The sequence below is a fragment of the Pseudophryne corroboree genome, assembly GCF_028390025.1.
Source record: "Pseudophryne corroboree isolate aPseCor3 chromosome 3 unlocalized genomic scaffold, aPseCor3.hap2 SUPER_3_unloc_12, whole genome shotgun sequence".
Taxonomy (NCBI): domain Eukaryota; kingdom Metazoa; phylum Chordata; class Amphibia; order Anura; family Myobatrachidae; genus Pseudophryne; species Pseudophryne corroboree.
In genome coordinates, this window is record NW_026967500.1 from 620,169 (window position 1) to 641,193 (window position 21,025).

Sequence of the window (21,025 nt, forward strand, 5' to 3'; positions counted from 1 at the left end):
GTGCGCCACCTGTATTACGGTAACGGCGGGGTCTGCTCCACCTGTATTACGGTACCGGCGGGGTATGCGCCACCTGTATTACGGTAACGGCGGGGTCTGCGCCACCCGTATTACGGTAACGGCGGGGTCTGCGCCATCTGTATTACGGTAACGGCGGGGTCTGCTCCACCTGTATTATGGTAATGGCGGGGTCTGCGCCACCTGTTTTACGGTAACGGCGGGATGTGCGCCCTCTGTATTACGGTAACGGCAGGGACTGCGCCACCTGTATTACGGTAACGGCGTGGTCCGCTCCCACTGTATTACGGTAACGGTGGGGTGTGCACCCCCTGTATTACGGTAACGGCGAGGTCTGCGCCATCTGTATTACGGTAATGGCGGAGTCTACACCACCTGAATTACGGTAGCGGAGGGGTCTGTGCCACCTGTAGTATGGTAACTGCGGGGTCTGCGCCACCTGTAGTATGGTAACTGCGGGGTCTGCGCCACCTGTATCACGGTAACGGCGGAGTCTGCGCCACCTGTATTACGGTAACAGTGGAGTCTGCACCACCTGTATCACGGTAACGGTGGGGCCTGCTCCACCTATGTTACGGTAATGGCGAGTTTTGCAACACATTTATTACGGCAATGGTGGGTCTGCGCCCCCTATATTATGGTAACGGTGGAGTCTGCGCCACCTGTATAACGGTAATAGCGAGGTCTGCGCCCCCTATACTACGGTAATGGCGGGGTCTGCACCACCTGCGTTACGGTAACAGCGGGGTCTGCGCCACCTGTATTACGGTAACGGCGGGGTCTGCGCCACCTGTATTACGGTAACGGCGGGGTCTGCTCCACCTGTATTATGGTAATGGTGGGGTCTCCGCCACCTGTATTATGGTAACGGCGGGACGTGCGCCCTCTGTATTACGGTAACGGCAGGGACTGCGCCACCTGTATTACGGTAACGGCGTGGTCCGCTCCCACTGTATTACGGTAACGGTGGGGTGTGCACCCCCTGTATTACGGTAACGGCGAGGTCTGCGCCATCTGTATTACGGTAATGGCGGGGTCTACACCACCTGTATTACGGTAGCGGCGGGGTCTGCCCCACCTGTATTACGGTAGCGGCGGGGTCTGCCCCACCTGTATTACGGTAACGGTGGGGTCTGTGCCAGCTGTACTATGGTAACTGCGGGGTCTGCGCCATCTGTATCACGGTAACGGCGGAGTCTGCGCCACTTGTATTACGGTAACGGTGGAGTCTGCGCCACCTGTATTACGGTAACGGCGGGGACTGCACCACCTGTATCACGGTAACGGTGGGGCCTGCTCCACCTATGTTACGGTAATGGCGAGCTTTGCGCCACATTTATTACGGCAATGGCGGGGTCTGCGCCCCCTATATTATGGTAACGGTGGAGTCTGCGCCACCTGTATAACGGAAACGCCGAGGTCTGCGCCCCCTGTACTACGGTAACGGCGGGGTATGCACCACCTGCGTTACGGTAACAGCGGGGTCTGCGCCACCTGTATTACGGTAATGGCGGGGTCTGCGCCACCTGTATTACGGTAACGGCGGGGTCTGCGCCACCTGTATTACGGTAACGGCGGGGTCTGCTCCACCTGTATTACGGTAATGGCGGGGTCTGCGCCACCTGTATTACAGTAACGGCGGGCTGTGCGCCCTCTGTATTACGGTAACGGCAGGGACTGCGCCACCTGTATTACGGTAACGGCGTGGTCAACTCCCCCTGTATTACGGTAACGGTGGGGTGTGCACCCTCTGTATTATGGTAACGGCGAGGTCTGCGCCATCTGTATTACGGTAATGGCGGAGTCTACACCACCTGTATTACGGTAGCGGAGGGGTCTGTGCCACCTGTAGTATGGTAACTGCGGGGTCTGCGCCACCTGTATCACGGTAACGGTGGAGTCTGCGCCACCTGTATTACGGTAACAGAGGAGTCTGCGCCACCTGTATTACGATAACGGCGGGGACTGCACCACCTGTATCACGGTAACGGTGTGGCCTGCTCCACCTATGTTACGGTAATGGCGAGTTTTGCGCCACATTTATTACGGTAACGGCGGGGTCTGCTCCACCTGTATTATGGTAATGGTGGGGTCTGCGCCACCTGTATTATGGTAACGGCGGGATGTGCGCCCTCTGTATTACGGTAACGGCAGGGACTGCGCCACCTGTATTACGGTAACGGCGTGGTCCGCTCCCACTGTATTACGGTAACGGTGGGGTGTGCACCCCCTGTATTACGGTAACGGCGAGGTCTGCGCCATCTGTATTACGGTAATGGCGGGGTTTACACCACCTATATTACGGTAGCGGAGGGGTCTGTGCCAGCTGTACTATGGTAACTGCCGGGTCTGCGCCATCTGTATCACGGTAACGGCGGAGTCTGCGCCACTTGTATTACGGTAACGGTGGAGTCTGCGCCACCTGTATTACGGTAACGGCGGGGACTGCACCACCTGTATCACGGTAACGGTGGGGCCTGCTCCATCTATGTTACGGTAATGGCGAGCTTTGCGCCACATTTATTATGGCAATGGCGGGGTCTGCGCCCCCTATATTATGGTAACGGTGGAGTCTGCGCCACCTGTATAACGGAAACGGCGAGGTCTGCGCCCCCTGTACTACGGTAACGGCGGGGTATGCACCACCTGCGTTACGGTAACAGCGGGGTCTGCACCACCTGTATTACGGTAACGGCGGGGTCTGCGCCACCTGTATTACGGTAACGGCGGGGTCTGCGCCACCTGTATTACGGTAACGGCGGGGTCTGCTCCACCTGTATTACGGTAATGGCGGGGTCTGCGCCACCTGTATTACAGTAACGGCGGGCTGTGCGCCCTCTGTATTACGGTAACGGCAGGGACTGCGCCACCTGTATTACGGTAACGGCGTGGTCAACTCCCCCTGTATTACGGTAACGGTGGGGTGTGCACCCCCTGTATTATGGTAATGGCGAGGTCTGCGCCATCTGTATTACGGTAATGGCGGAGTCTACACCACCTGTATTACGGTAGCGGAGGGGTCGGTGCCACCTGTAGTATGGTAACTGCGGGGTCTGCGCCACCTGTATCACGGTAACGGTGGAGTCTGCGCCACCTGTATTACGGTAACAGAGGAGTCTGCGCCACCTGTATTACGATAACGGCGGGGACTGCACCACCTGTATCACGGTAACGGTGGGGCCTGCTCCACCTATGTTACGGTAATGGCGAGTTTTGCGCCACATTTATTACGGCAATGGCGGGTCTGCGCCCCCTATATTATGGTAACGGTGGAGTCTGCGCCACCTGTATAACGGTAACAGCGAGGTCTGCGCCCCCTGTACTACGGTAACGGCGGGGTCTGCTCCACCTGTATCACAGTAATGGCGGGATTTGCGCCACCTGTGTCACCGTAACGGCGGGGTCTGAGCCACATGTATTACGGTAACGGCGGGGTCTGCGTCACCTGTATTATGGTAACGGCGAGGTCTGTGCCACCTGTATTACGGTAACGGCGGGGTCTGCGCCACCTGTATTACTGTAACGGCGGGGTCTGCTCCACCTGTATTACGGTAATGGCGGGGTTTGCGCCACCTGTATTACAGTAACGGCGGGCTGTGCGCCCTCTGTATTACGGTAACGGCAGGGACTGCGCCACCTGTATTACGGTAACGGCGTGGTCAACTCCCCCTGTATTACGGTAACGGTGGGGTGTGCACCCACTGTATTACGGTAACGGCGAGGTCTGCGCCATCTGTATTACGGTAATGGCGGAGTCTACACCACCTGTATTACGGTAGCGGAGGGGTCTGTGCCACCTGTATCACGGTAACGGCGGAGTCTGCGCCACCTGTATTACGGTAACAGAGGAGTCTGCGCCACCTGTATTCCGATAACGGCGGGGACTGCACCACCTGTATCACGGTAACGGTGGGGCCTGCTCCACCTATGTTACGGTAATGGCGAGTTTTGCGCCACATTTATTACGGCAATGGCGGGTCTGCGCCCCCTATATTATGGTAACGGTGGAGTCTGCGCCACCTGTATAACGGTAACAGCGAGGTCTGCGCCCCCTGTACTACGGTAACGGCGGGGTCTGCTCCACCTGTATCACAGTAATGGCGGGATTTGGCCTGTGTCACCGTAACGGCGGGGTCTGCGCCACTTGTATTACAGTAACGGCGGGGTCTGCTCCACCTGTATCACGGTAACGGCGGGATGTGCGCCACCTGTATTACGGTAACGGCGGGGTCTGCTCCACCTGTATCACGGTAAAGGCGGGATGTGCGCCACCTGTATTACGGTAACGTCGGGGTCTGCGCCACCTGTATTACGGTAACGGCGGGGTCTGCGCCACTTGTATTACGGTAAAGGCGGGGTCTGCGCCACCTGTATTACGGTAACGGCGGAGTCTGCGCCACCTGTATTACGGTAACGGCGGGGTCTGCTCCACCTGTATTACGGTAACGGCGGGGTCTGCTCCACCTGTATTACGGTAACCGCGGGGTCTGCGCCACCTGTATTACGGTAACGGCGGGGCCTGAGCCACCTGTATTACAGTAATAGGCCACTAGAGTGTCAGCCACCTGTACAGGGATAATGCAGCACCAGAGGCTGCTCCAGCTGCACTATAACAAGGCACCAGAGGCTGCTCCCCCTGTAGTACAAAACCTGACACCAGAGCTGCTCAGCCTATAGAATAATAATAATAATATCATTACCTGCTGCCAGACACAGCAATGGCTGCTCTCTGCTCCTGCTGCCTTGTGGGAATGATAGAAGAAGGCGGAGCTCAGACCAGGGGAAAATGGCCGCCGCTCCTGACGTCACTACACGGCCAGGGAACCTATTGCTGCAGCCGGACTGGTCTACTATAAAATGGCCGCTGGCCTGTTGCACTGAGGACATAAATGGTAATACTCATTACAGAGGGCGGGGTGTAGGAGGGGAGGAACCAGTCACCAGGAACAAGTCAGCTTGTGCCAATCACTCTTTACTTCCGGCCTGTGCGTTCCACCTTATTTCCGGACTGTGCGTTCCACATACAGGAAATTAGTTTTCATCGACTGCTGCAGCCTCCCAGTGTCCGTGGAGATCAGGTAATGGCGTCTTACTATACAAGGGGAGCAGCCTGTGGTGTCCTGTTATTATTATTATACAGGGGGAGCAGCCTGTGGTGTCTTGTTATTATTATTACACAGGAGGAGCAGCCTGTGGTATCCTGTTCTTATTACTATACAGGGGGAGCAGCCTGTGGTGTCCTGTTATTATTACTATACAGGGGGAGCAGCCTGTGGTGTCTTGTTATTATTACTATACAGGGGGAGCAGCCTGTGGTGTCCTGTTATTATTATTATACGGGGGAGCAGCCTGTGGTGTCCTGTTATTATTACTATACAGGGGGAGCAGCCTGTAGTGTCCTGTTATTATTATTATTATTACACAGGGGGAGCAGCCTGTAGTGTCCTGTTATTATTACTATACGGGGGAACAACCTGTGGTGTCTTGTTATTATTAATATACAGTGGGAGCAGCCTGTGTATGATTGCCATCACCTGTGGTGAGCTAGTTTATTGATAAGAAAGGTGTTTCACCACAGGTGATGGCAATCATACATTACCAGGAAAGTCCAGGAACAGAGCATTTTCTCCCTCATGGAGAGGGTCAGGTAGGCAAGTGTGCTGTGGTGTCCTGTTATTATTATTATTATACAGGAGGAGCAGCCTGTGGTGTCCTGTTATTGTTATTATTATACAGGTGGAGCAGCCTGTGGTGTCCTGTTATTATTAATATTATACAGGGGGAGCAGCCTGTGGTGTCCTGTTGTTGTTGTTGTTGTTGTTTTTATTATGCCAGCTGCAGAGCATTACTACACCACTGGCAGTGTGACAGCTGCAGAGCATTACTACACCACTGGCAGTGTGACAGCTGCAGAGCATTACTACACCACTGGCGGTGTGACAGCTGCAGAGCATTACTACACCACTGGCAGTGTGACAGCTGCAGGCTGAGGCCCCTCATTGCCGTCCCCCCCAGCAGTCAAAAAAAAACCTAAAACTAAACTTTTCACTAAGCAGCTCAGGAGAGCCCCTAGTGTGCATCCAGCTCGGCCGGGCACAAAAATCTAACTGAGGCTTGGAGGAGGGTCATAGGGGGAGGAGCCAGTGCACACCAGGTAGTACTAAAGCTTTTTATTTGTGCCCAGTCTCCTGCGGAGCCGCTATTCCCCATGGTCCTTACGGAGTTCCTAGCATCCACTAGGACGTCAGAGAAACAATATAAACTATAATATAGACCAAAACATATACTAATGGGTGTTACCCTGAGGTGTATGATATCTCTGGTATAAATGATATACACAATGAGTATACACAAAGGTATCACTGATAAAATCAATGTAAAAGGAAAACGCTGCTCCTTCTACATAGGAGACTCTCAGAGGATTTGTCAGTCTCTTATAGTAAATTAGCAGCGCACAGTGTGAGTGAGAAGAAATCCTCCAGCTGATATGGTTCATACAGGAATGTGTCCTGAACCAGAATGACCTTTATATGGTAATTGTCCATCCGCTTAGTTCCGGTGTAACAACAAAGTGAGTTACATGTGTATAGATGTGATGGTAGTTAGTAGTCACTGCACCAGTGTTGGTAGTCCTTGCGGCACAAAGTTGATACTGCAGACCCGCTCTTGTGTGTAATAAACAGTTTTTTTCATTATTTTTTGGTTGCATCATTTGGATAGAGCGCCTCCCTGGTATTCCCCACATTTGTCTCTGTTTGAGGAGGCCGGCTACCCCTCTCCAGGTGGCTGCTAATCCTAAGGTGTATTCCATCACAGACCTGCCCAGCGCCAACAGACCTTGTGTTTTCATGCTGTGTGCGCTGCCAACATCTGCACCCATGCAGCAAGTAGGGGAGGGCAGCATCTAGAAGCAGGCACAGAGAGCGGCACTTACTCCTTCAGGGGGCTTCCTCGCTCATCCGCCTCAGGGGGCTCCCAGCAGCTCATCCTTCCTAGGCTGCAGAGGGTGTGGGTAGGAGGCAGGGGGCTGCGGGTCTAGCATGGCAGGAGCCTCTGGTATGGGAGGGCCGGGTTATAGCCTGCAGGCAGCTGGCACTGTACCCCGCTCGTGGCTGCTGCTGGTGACCCCGTCCAAGCCCCATCTCATGTTACTCCATGCGGCTGCTCCCCTGCCTGTCTCCAGCCGCCTTTCCCCTGCCTGTCTCCAGCCGCCTTTCCCCTGCCTGTCTCCTGCCGCCTTTCCCCTGCCTGTCTCCAGCCTCCTTTCCCCTGCCTGTCTCCTGCCGCCTTTCCCCTGCCTGTCTCCTGCCGCCTTTCCCCTGCCTGTCTCCTGCCGCCTTTCCCCTGCCTGTCTCCGGCTGCCTTTCCCCTGCCTGTCTCCTGCCGCCTTTCCCCTGCCTGTCTCCGGCTGCCTTTCCCCTGCCTGTCTCCTGCCGCCTTTCCCCTGTCTATCTCCTGCCTCCTTCCCCCTGCCTCTCTCCTGCCGCCTTCCCCCTGCCTGTCTCCTGCCACCTTCCCCTTGCCTGTCTCCAGCTGCCTTCCCCTTGCCTGTCTCCGGCCGCCTTTCCAGGAGACCCTGTCCCTTCACAGTGTACTGAACATCAGCTCATTGTGACTCCACCCACAATAGTGCTACACTCTAGATCAGGCCCACTATGCAGTACAGCCTTATGGGGCTGGGTCACAGGAACCTCGGAGACACTGACCAGGACTCTATGACTGTGGGGAAATAGGAGCCTTAATGACCGCTCTATTCCACATTTACTATGTAACATGTGCAATATGTTTTATGTATTATATTTATTCCAGGAACTCCAGCTGTGAGGAACGGAGTCTTTATTACACATCACACGTTCTGTATTCTCTCTGATTCACCGAGGACGGACAAGGACAGGAGTCACAGGACTGAGAGGATAATAAAAATCACCCTGGAGATCATCTACCTGCTTACTGGGGAGGTGAGTGGATCTGGGAGCGTCACAGTGACCTCATATCTATAGTAATAATACAGGGACATGACTGGGGAGGTGAGAGGATGTGAGAGTGTCACAGTGACATCACTTATATCTATAGTAATAATACAGGGACATGACTGGGGAGGTGAGAGGATGTGAGAGTGTCACAGTGACATCATTTATATCTATAGTAATAATACAGGGACATGACTGGGGAGGTGAGAGGATGTGAGAGTGTCACAGTGACAGCACTTATATCTATAGTAATAATACAGGGACATTAATGGGGAGGTGAGAGGATATGGTAACATCACTGTGACCTTATATCTATAGTAATAATATAGGGACATGATTGGAGAGGTGAGAGGATGTGGGAGTGTCACAGTGACAGCACTTATATCTATAGTAATAATACAGAGACATGAATGGGGAGGCGATAGGATATGGGAACATCACTGTGACCTTATATCTATAGTAATAACTCAGGGACATGACTGGGTGTTAGGCGCCGGGGTCCGCGCGGCCCGGCGCCTAGCAACCAGGGACGCGGGGCGCGTACAGCCGCCTGCTCCCTTACAACGCTGACGCCGGGCGCACGCAGCCGCTCGAGACCTTAGCAACGGGGACGCCACGTTCGGGCCGCGTTCCCCGTTGCTGGGTCTGTTGTAATCAAATCTGGGTGTGCTGGCCGTGCAGCATGCAGCTGCACGGCATTTAGTGTAATTACCAGTCTGGCTCCTGATTGGGGAGCTCACAGTTATAGGCTCCCTTTTGACTTCTCACAGACGCCGGTGATAGCTTCCTGTTTGCCTGTGTCTGCTGCAGAGAGAGTTCCCAGTCCCGGTCTATCCGTTTGTTCCTGTTCTCAGTGATCCAGTACTCGGAAGTTACCATCTGTTCCTGGAGTCTGACCGAGCACCGTTAACATCTGGTGGTGTTCGTGAGTCGCGGCGCAGCCGTGTGTTGCGGCTTGTCCGCTATAATTTATTATTTTGTTTATATTGCGTTCTGGAGCTTTGCGGAGGATTCCGCTTCCACAAGATCCACTCTGGTGTCCAGCGGTGCCGGATAGGAGTGTCGGATCAGTGGATCTTTGGTTGTCCTTTTCCCTGGCGGCTAGTCCGCACATACCTTTTGATTTAGTTAAGTTAGCTTGTAACCCCTGGCTTGGTTGCTTAGTCAGAGGGCCCCTTGTTATCACCCTGTCTCGGACTTCCCCTTGTCTCCCATTAAGACCTGCGGGGGCATCGGGGTTGGGCAGACATAATCCGCCCTTCGAACGCGGCTGCCATGGGCTCAAGCAACCATAGTCTCGCAGGGGATTTCTGATAACACGGGCGAGACAACGGAGTTAGGGCGCCAGGGGTTACTAGGCTCTCCAGCTCCCACAACCTGTATATTGTTCCTGTACTCAGATCCCTGCCATAAGATCTTCTCCAGTCTGGAGTACAGGAATCGTAACACTGGGGAGGTGAGGGATTCTGGGAGCACTACAGTGACATCACTTATATCTATAGTAATAATACAGGGACATGACTGGGGAGGTGAGAGGATATGGGAGCATCATTGTGACCTTATATCTATAGTAATAATACAGGGACATGACTGGGGAGGTGAGGTGATCTGGGAGCGTCACAGTGACATCACATATCTATCGTACTAATACAGGGACATGACTGGGGGTGGTGAGGGGATCTGGGACTGGCACAGTAACATCACTTATATCTATAGTAATACAGGGACATGACTGGGGAGGTAAGGGGATCTTGCAGCCTCACTGTGACATCGCTTATATCTATAGTAATAATACAGGTATATTACTGGGGAGGTGAGGGAATCTGGGAGCATCACAGTGACATCACTTATCTATAGTAATAATACAGGGACATGACTGGGGAGGTTCGGCGATCTGGGACTGTCACATTGACATCACATATATCTCTAGTAATAATAGAGCGACATGACTGGGGAGGTGATGGAATCTGGGCGCGTCACAGTAACCTAACCTATATCTATAGTAATAATACAGGGACATGACTGGGGAGGTGAGGGGATATGGAAGCGTCACTGTGATGTAACCTATAGTAAAAATACAGGGACATGATTGGGAAGGTGAGGGGATCTGGGAGCATCACATTGATGTCACTTTTATCTATAGTAATAATTCAGGGACATGACTGTGGAGGTGAGGATATCTGGGCGTGTTACAGTGACATCACTTATATCTATAGTAATAATACAGGGACATGACTGGGGAGGTGAGGGGATCTTGGAGCATCACTGTGACATCACTTTTATCTATAGTAATAAAACAGGGACATGACTGTAGACGTGAGGTGTACTGGGAGTGTCACAGTGACATCACTTAAATCTATAGTAATAAAACATGGACATGACTGGGGAGATGAGGAGATCTGGGAGCGTCACAGTGACATCACTTATATCTATAGTAATAATACAGGGACATGACTGGGGATGTTAGGGGATCTGGAAGTGTCACAGTAAGATCACATATATCTCCTGTAATAATACAGGGACATGCCTGGGGAGTTGAGGGGATCTGTAAGTGTCACAGTGGCATCATATATCTCTAGTGATAATACAGGGACATGACTGGATCTGGAAGTGTCACAGTGACATCACATATATCTCTAGTAATAATACAGGGACATGGCTGTGGACGTGAGGGGTACTGGGAGTGTCACAGTGACATCACTTAAATCCATAGTAATAAAACAGAGACATGACTGGGGAGGTGAGGGGATCTGGGAGCGTCACAGTGATGTCACTGTTATCTATAGTAATAATACAGGTATATGACTGGGGAGGTGAGGGGATCTGGGAATGTCACAGTGACATCATTATATCTATAGTAATAATAAAGGGACATGACTGTGGAGGTGAGTGAATCTGGGAGCGCCACTGTGACCTTATATCTATATTAATAATACGTATGTGACTTGAGAGGTGAGGGGATTTGGGAGTGTCACAGTGACATCACTAATATCTATAGCAATACAGGGACATGACTGGGGAGGTGAGGGGATCTAGGAGAGGCACAGTTACGTCACATATATATAGTAATAATACAGGGACATGACTGGGGAGGTGAGGGGATCTGGGAGCATCACAGAGACATCACTTATATCTATAGTAATAATACAGGTATATGATGGGGAGGTGAGGGAATCTGGGAGTGTCACAGTAACATCACTTATATCTATAGTAATAATACAGGGACATGACTGGGGATGTTAGGGGATCTGGAAGTGTCACAATGACATCACATATATCTCCTGTAATAATACAGGGACATGCCTGGGGAGTTGAGGGGATCTGTAAGTGTCACAGTGACATCATATATCTCTAGTAATAATACAGGGACATGACTTGATCTGGAAGTGTCACAGTGACATCAAATATATCTCTAGTAATAATACAGGGACATGACTGGGGAGATGAGGGGATCTGGGAGCGTCACAGTGACATCACTAATATCTATAGTCATAATAGAGGGACATGACTGGGGAGATGAGGAGATCTGGGAGCGCCACAGTGACATCACTTATATCTATAGTAATAATAAAGAGACATAACTGTGGAGGTGAGGTGATCTGGGAGCATCACAGTGACATCACATATCTATCGTACTAATACAGGGACATGACTGGGGGTGGTGAGGGGATCTGGGACTGGCACAGTAACATCACTTATATCTATAGTAATACAGGGACATGACTGGGGAGGTGAGGGGATCTGGCAGCCTCACTGTGACATCACTTATATCTATAGTAATAATACAGGTATATTACTGGGGAGGTGAGGGAATCTGGGAGCATCACAGTGACATCACTTATCTATAGTAATAATACAGGGACATGACTGGGGAGGTGAGGGGATCTGGGAGTGTCACATTGACATCACATATATCTCTAGTAATAATACAGCGACATGACTGGGGAGGTGAGGGGATCTGGGAGCGTCACAGTGACATCACTTATATCTATAGTAATAATACAGGGACATAACTGGGGAGGTGAGGAGATATGGAAGCGTTACTGTGATGTAACTTATATCTATAGTAATACTACAGGGACGTGACTGGGGAGGTGATGGAATCTGGGCACGTCACAGTAACCTAACCTATATCTATAGTAATAATACAGGGACATGACTGGGGAGGTGAGGGGATATGGAAGCGTCACTGTGATGTAACTTATATCTATAGTAATACTACAGGGACGTGACTGGGGAGGTGATGGAATCTGGGCACGTCACAGTAACCTAACCTATATCTATAGTAATAATACAGGGACATGACTGGGGAGGTGAGGGGATATGGAAGCGTCACTGTGATGTAACCTTTAGTAATAATACAGGGACATGATTGGGGAGGTGAGGGGATCTGGGAGCATCACATTGATGTCACTTTTATCTATAGTAATAATTCAGGGACATGACTGTGGAGGTGAGGATATCTGGGCGTGTTACAGTGACATCACTTATATCTAAAGTAATAATACAGGGACATGACTGGGGAGGTGAGGAGAACTTGGAGCATCACTGTGACCTCACATATCTATCGTACTAATAAAGGAACATGACTGGGGAGGTGAGGGGTTCTGGGAGCAGTACAGTGACATCACTTTTATATTAATAATACAGGGACATGACTAGGGAGGTGAGGGGATCTGGGACTGTTACAGTGATATCACATATCTATAGTAATAATACAGGGACATGACTGGGGAGGTGAGGAGGATCTGGGAATGTCACAGTGACATCACTTATATCTAGTAATAATACAGGGACATGACTGGGGAGGTGAGGGGGATCTGGGAATGTCACAGTGACATCACTTATATCTATAGTAATAATACAGGGACATGACTGGGGAGGTGAGGGGGATCTGGGAATGTCACAGTGACATCACTTATATCTAGTAATAATACAGGGACATGACTGGGGAGGTGAGGGGGATCTGGGAATGTCACAGTGACATCACTTATATCTATAGTAATAATACAGGGACATAACTGGGGAGGTGAGGAGATATGGAAGCGTCACTGTGATGTAACTTATATCTATAGTAATACTACAGGGACGTGACTGGGGAGGTGATGGAATCTGGGCACGTCACAGTAACCTAACCTATATCTATAGTAATAATACAGGGACATGACTGGGGAGGTGAGGGGATATGGAAGCGTCACTGTGATGTAACTTATATCTATAGTAATACTACAGGGACATGAATGGGGAGGTGAGCGAATATGGTAGCGTAACTGTAACATCAATTATTTTTAGTCATGATACAGGGACATGACGGGTGGTAGGGGATCTGGGAGTGTCACTGTGACATCACATATCTTTTGTAATAATACGAGAACATGACTGACGAGGTGAGGGGATCTGGGAGCGTCACTGTGAAGTCACATATCTATAGTAATAATACAAGGACATGACTGGGGAGGTAAGGTGACCTGGGAGTGGTACAGTGATGTCACTTATATCTATAGTAATAATACAGGGACATAACTGGGGAGGTGAGGGAATCTGGGAGCATCACAGTGACATCACTTATATCTATAGTAATAATACAGGGACATGACTGGGGAGGTGAGGGGTTCTGGGAGTGTCACAGTGACTTAATAATAATAATACAGGGACAGGACTGGGTAGGTGATGGGGGGTCTGGGAGTGTATATATTGATATTTGATGTCTCCTCCATTACACAGGATTACACAGTAGTGAAGAAGACATCCAGTGAGTGTGAGATACTCAACAGCCATCGCCGTGTGTCAGGAGGACTGAGAAGAACCCAGAGCCCAATCACGGTGCCTCCACCTGACTCACTAATACATGAGAGACACAATGACCAAAAGATCCTGGAACTCACCAACAAGATCATTCAGCTGTTGACTGGAGAGGTGACTGCTGGGAATGGGGCATTATACAGTAACACCAGGGGGGGTGTCTGGGTGATGACTGGAGAAGTGACTGCTGGGAATGGGGCATTATACAGTAATACCAGGGGATGTGTCTCGGTGATGACTGGAGAGGTGACTGCTGGGAATGGGACATTATACAGTAACACCAGGGGATGTGTCTGGGTGGTGACTGGAGAGGTGACTGCTGGGAATGGGGCATTATACAGTAACACCAGGGGTAGTGTCTGGGTAATGACTGGAGAGGTGACTGCTGGGAATGGGGCATGATACAGTAACACCAGGATGTGTGTCTCGGTGATGACTCGAGAGTTGACTGCTGCGAATAGGACATTATACAGTAACACCAGGGAATGTATCTGGGTGATGACTGGAGAGGTGACTGCTGGGAATGGGACATTATACAGTAACACCAGAGGAAGTTTCTGGGTGATGACTGGAGAGGTGACCGCTGGGAATGGGACATTATACAGTAACACCAGGGGATGTTTCTGGGTGATGACTGGAGAGGTGACTGCCGGGAATGGGACATTATACAGTAACACCAGGGGATGTGTCTGGTTGATGACTGGAGAGGTGACTGCCGGGAATGGGACATTATACAGTAACACCAGGGGATGTGTCTGGGTGATGACTGGAGAGGTGACTGCTGGGAATGGGACATTATACAGTAACACCAGGGGACGTGTCTGGGTGATGACTGGAGAGGTGACTGCTGGGAATGGGACATGATACAGTAACACCAGGGGATGTGTCTGGGTGATGACTGTAGAGGTGACTGCTCGGAATGGGGCATTATACAGTAACACCAGGGGATGTGTCTGGGTGATGACTGGAGAGGTGACTGCTGGGAATGGGACATGATACAGTAACACCAGGGGATGTGTCTGGGTGATGACTGTAGAGGTGACTGCTCGGAATGGGGCATTATACAGTAACACCAGGGGATGTGTCTGGGTGATGACTGGAGAGGTGACTGCTGGGAATGGGACATTATACAGTAACACCAGGGGATGTTTCTGGGTGATGACTGGAGAGGTGACTGCCGGGAATGGGACATTATACAGTAACACCAGGGGATGTGTCTGGGTGATGACTGGAGAGGTGACTGCCGGGAATGGGACATTATACAGTAACACCAGGGGATGTGTCTGGGTGATGACTGGAGAGGTGACTGCCGGGAATGGGACATTATACAGTAACACTAGGGGATGTGTCTGGGTGATGACTGGAGATGTGACTGCTGGGAATGGGACTATACAGTAACACCGGGGGATGTGTATGGGTGATGGCTGGAGAGGTGACTGCTGGGAATGGGACATGATACAGTAACACCAGGGGATGTGTCTGGGTGATGACTGTAGAGGTGACTGCTGGGAATGGGGCATTATACAGTAACACCAGGGGATGTGTCTGGGTGATGACTGTAGAGGTGACTGCTGGGAATGGGGCATTATACAGTAACACCAGGGTGTGTGTGTGTGTGGGTGATGACTGGAGAGGTGACTGCTGGGAATGGGACATGATACAGTAACACCAGGGGATGTGTCTGGGTGATGACTATAGAGGTGACTGCTGGGAATGGGGCATTATACAGTAACACCAGGGTGTGTGTGTGTGGGTGATGACTGGAGAGGTGACTGCTGGGAATGGGACATTATACAGTAACACCAGGGGATGTGTCTGGGTGATGACTAGAGAGGTGACTGCTGGGAATGGGACATTATACAGTAACACCGGGGGATGTGTCTGGGTGATGACTGGAGAGGTGACTGCTGGGAATGGGACATTATACAGTAACATCAGGGGACGTGTCTGGGTGATGACTGGAGAGGTGACGGCTGGGAATGGGGCATTATACAGTAACATCAGGGGATGTGTCTGGGTGATGACTGTATCACTCTGTGTCAGGTTCCTATAAGGTGTCATGATATCACTGTCTATGTCTCCATGCAGGAGGTGGAGTGTATAGAGGAACACAGGGGTCTGTACAAGGACGTGATGATGGAGAATCACCGGCCCCACACATCACTGGGTAAGAGGAGACTGTCATGTATTGTACAGGGGAGAGCAGGTATGGGGGCCCCCTATATACACACATCATCTGATAATCGCATATATACACTGTACTCAGTCACTGTGTGTCTCCTACAGAAGGACCCAGTAACAGAGATTCCCCAGAGAGATGTCCCCGTCCTCTGTATTCCCAGGACTGTACAGAGGAGAATCACAGGACCCCACTGGAGGATCAGGTAGGTGGGCTATAGGGTCTCCCCAATAAACCAAAGTGACTGTCACTGTATGTTGTGTAGAGGAGCTGTGTGTCATTATATTTGTCTTGTTTACATAGGGTGAAGCCCGATTAAATAATATTAAAATCAAAGATACAGAGGGAGAAGAAGAGACATATGTGACTGATACAAAGGCAGAAGATATAGAGGGAGAAGAAAAGACATATGTGACTGATATAAAGGCAGAAGATATAGAGGAAGAAGAAGAGACATATGTGAATGATATAAAGGCAGAAGATATAGAGGTAGAAGAAGAGACGTATGTGACTGATATGAAGGCAGAAGATACAGAGGGAGAAGAAGAGACGTATGTGACTGATATAAAGGCAGAAGATATAGAGGGAGAAGAAGAGACATATGTGACTGATATAAAGGCAGAAGATATAGAGGGAGAAGAAGAGACATATGTGACTGATATAAAGGCAGAAGATATAGAGGGAGAAGAAGAGACGTATGTGTCTGATATAAAGGCAGAAGATATAGAGGGAGAAGAAGAGACGTATGTGACTGATATAAAGGCAGAAGATATAGAGGGAGAAGAAGAGACATATGTGACTGATATAAAGGCAGAAGATATAGAGGGAGAAGAAGAGACGTATGTGACTGATATGAAGGCAGAAGATACAGAGGGAGAAGAAGAGACGTATGTGACTGATATGAAGGCAGAAGATACAGAGGGAGAAGAAGAGACGTATGTGACTGATATAAAGGCAGAAGATATAGATGGAGAAGAGGAGACGTATGTGACTGATATAAAGGCAGAAGATATAGAGGGAGAAGAAGAGACGTATGTGACTGATATAGAGACAGAAGATACTGAGGAAGAAGAAGAGACGTATGTGAGGGGAGATCAGCAGTCTAAGGAGGATGAGATCCCTACAGATATCAGCACAGGTGAGTAATTAACACTTATTACAGGAAAGTGTCACATATTCTCCTTCCTCAGTCACTACAGCAATCTCTTATCCTACACCCTCTGTCAGTACACACTAATGAGTAATATGTATTTTCCCAATGAGGGAGTCAGGAGCCATCAGCCCCTATTATACTCCTGCTCTCCCCCTCACATAATGTCACTGTGTTACCAGCCCAGAGATTTGACCAGTCTCCTCCCCACACTCTCTGGCATATCTCATACATCAGGAGCCATCAGCCCCTATTATACTCCTGCTCTCTCCCTCACATCATGTCACTGTGTTACCAGCCCAGAGATCTGACCAGTCTCCTCCCCACACTCTCTGGTGTATCTCATACATCAGGAGCCATCAGCCCCTATTATACTCCTGCTCTCTCCCTCACATCATGTCACTGTGTTACCAGCCCAGAGATCTGACCAGTCTCCTCCCCACACTCTCTGGTATATCTCATACATCAGGAGCCATCAGCCCATATTAATCCCATAGTCTTCTTATCATGTCACTGAGGTCAGGTAGGATTTGTTTTCTGTAACTAACATGGTGTTGAGTCTCAGCAATAAGAAGGCAAGCTGAGAACTGAGCTAGAACGCCAGTCTTCTTTTTCGAGTAGGCCGTGACATTGGTCTTCAGCACACGGATGACTAATGCATTATAGGAGGTCACTGGATTCAGTGGACCATGCTTTAATTAAGAATTGGAACCTCTTAATATTTCTTATTTTCTAAAGCAGAGTAATGGGAAGTGTATGTGACAGGATGGTCTTCATTCCTTTATATAGGTACTCCATTCCTAGTATGTCTGCAAGTAGAGACCTCATAGATAGAAAAGTTCATACTTCATGAGCAAACAGATTGATTATGCGGAGTGATATTCTGTACAGATGTCCTGGAGAAGGTATCTAGACAATCCCTGTTATACAGAGTGGAGATCATGTAAAGAGGGATAGACACCTCGATAGAAGAATGGTCTGGTTACGTCCCTTAGCTAGAGGATCGGTCCAGTTACGTCCCTTGGCTAGAGGATCGGTCTGGTTTTGCCTTTGGCTAGAGGATCGGTCTGGTTTTGCCCCTGGGCTAGAGGATCGTTCTGGTTTTGCCCCTGGGCTAGAGCATCGGTCCGGTTTTGCCCCTGGCTAGAGGAACGGTCCGGTTTTGCCCCTGGCTAGAGGATCATTATGGTTTTGCCTCTGGGCTAGAGCATGGGGTCCGGTTTTGCCCCTGGCAGGAGGAACGGTCCGGTTTTGCCCCTGGCTAGAGGAACGATCCGGTCAGGCCCCTGGGCAGCAGGTGATCACTAAAAAGCCTAGTTAATCTCCCATTTATAGCGGATCTTTCGTCTGGAGAAAAATTAAATGATACTAAAATTCTCTGGTGAAAATGTCTGTGTATCCTCATTCTCTATAACGTCTGCAATTTAAAGACCTAAGAAACTGTAGGTTAGTATGACAGTACAACAGGAGATTACGTAGAAAGCCATTTCGAAACAAGTGTGTCGATCCATCAGTGCATTCGGTTGTTGGGGAAAATGGTGGCGGCCTACGAGGCCATACAGTTTGGCAGGTTCCATGCCAGAGTTTTCCAGTAGGACCTGTTGGACAAGTGGTCGGGTTCCCACCTACACATGCACCGAAAGATAATCCTGTCGTCAAAAGCTAGGTTTTCACTCCTGTGGTGGTTACACAGCTCTCACCTACTGGAGGTACGCAGATTCGGGATTCAGGACTGGCTCCTGGTGACCACGGATGCAAGTCTCCGAGGCTGGGGAGCTGTCACTCAGGGAGAAAGCTTCCAAGGGAAATGGTCTAGTCAGGAAGCCTGCCTTCACATAAACGTGCTGGAATTGAGAGCCATTTACAACGGCTTTCAACAAGCGGTACATCTTCAAGATCATCCCATGCAGATCCAGTCGGACAATGTAACAGCAGTCGCGTACATAAACAGGCAGGGTGTAACGAAAAGAAGAGCGCAAATGGCAGAAGTGACAAAGATCCTCCTCTGGGCAGAAAGACATCTAAAGGCTCTGTCAGCAATTTTCATTCCGGGAGTAGACAACTGGGAAGCAGACTTCCTCAGCAGACATGATCTCCATCCAGGAGAGTGGGGCCTCCACCAAGAAGTCTTCGCAGAGGTGACAAGTCTTTGGGGAGTTCCTCAAGTAGACATGATGGCATCTTGTCTCAACAAGAAGCTTCAGAGATATTGTTCCAGGTTGAGAGAACCTCAAGCATTAGCGGTGGATGCGCTAGTGGCCCAGTGGGTTTTCCGGTCAGTGTATGTCTTCCCTCCACTTCCGCTGATCCCAAAAGGGCTCAGGATCATTAGAAGAACAGGAGTTCGAGCAATCTTCATTGCCCCAGACTGGCCAAGGAGAGCTTGGTGCCCAGATCTTCAGGAGTAGCTCATAGAAGATCCTCTTCCTCTTCGCGAGGACCTGTTACAGCAGGGGCCGTGCGTGTATCAAGACTTACCGCGGCTACGTTTGACGGCATGGCTGTTGAGCGGCGAATCCTAGCCCGAAAGGGTATTCCCAAGGAAGTCATCCCCACTCTTATTCAGGCCAGGAAAGGAGTAACGTTGAAACATTACCACCGTATTTGGAGAAAATATGTATCTTGGTGTGAATCCAAGAAGGCTCCTACAGAAGAGTTTCAGTTGGGACGTTTTCTCCATTTTCTGCAGGTTGGTGTGGAGGCGGGCCTCCGAATGCGATCAATCAAGGTCCAGATTTCGGCCTTGTCAGTGTTCTTCCAAAAACAATTGTCCTCTCTTCCAGAGGTTCAGACCTTCGTGAAAGGGGTTCTGCACATCCAGCCTCCATTTGTGCCTCCAGTGGCACCATGGGACCTTAATGTGGTGTTGCAGTTCCTTCAATCGGATTGGTTTGAGCCTCTACAAGAGATAGAGTAGAAGTTTCTCATTTGGAAAGTGGTGATGCTTTTGGCATTGGCATCCGCACGGCGGGTGTCTGAATTGGGGGCCTTATCTCACAAGAGCCCTTACCTGATCTTCCATGAAGTTAGGGCAGAGTTGAGAACTCGTCAATATTTTCTTCCAAAGGTGGTTAAATCTTTCCACATAAACCAACCTATTGTGGTGCCAGTAATTCCTGACACATTCACTGAGTCAAAGTATCTAGATGTGGTTAGGGCTTTGAAGATTTATGTCGCTAGAACAGCTAGAATACGGAAAACAGAGTCTTTGTTTGTCCTGTATGCTCCCAACAAAATTGGGTGTCCTGCTTCCAAGCAGACTATTGCACGCTGGATCAGAGATACGATTCAGCAAGCTCATTCTACGGCTGGATTGCCGTTACCGAAGTCAGTGAAGGCCCATTCTACTAGGAAGGTGGGCTCCTCCTGGGCGGCTGCCCGGGGGGTCTCGGCATTGCTACTTTGTCGAGCAGCTACTTGGTCAGGGTCAAACACATTTGCTAAATTCTACAAGTTTGACACCTTGGCCGATGAAGACCTCAAGACGGTCAATCGGTGCTGCAGGGTCATCCGCACTCTCCCGCCCATACTGGAGCTTTGGTATAAACCCCATGGTCATGAAGTGGACCCCAGCATCCTCTAGGATTTATGAGTAAACAGGATTTCAGCTGCGGGGTACACTGGGCTCCACAAGGATTGGACAATGGGGTGTAGAGTAGGCTCTTGATCCGAGGCACCAACAGGCTCAAAGCTTTGACTGTTCCCAGAATGCACAGCACCGCCTCCTATATCACCGCGCCCCCCTGCACAGGAGCTCAGTTTTGTAAGTTGGTGCTGCAGTAAGCAGGCACTTAACAGAGGGGCTGCTCCAAGCAGCCCTAAGAAAAGCTTTTTATGAAGTAAAAAGTGAAGACTTCAAGGGCAGCAGCGGTGGTAAATGTCTTGTGACATTCACTGCTGCAGCTC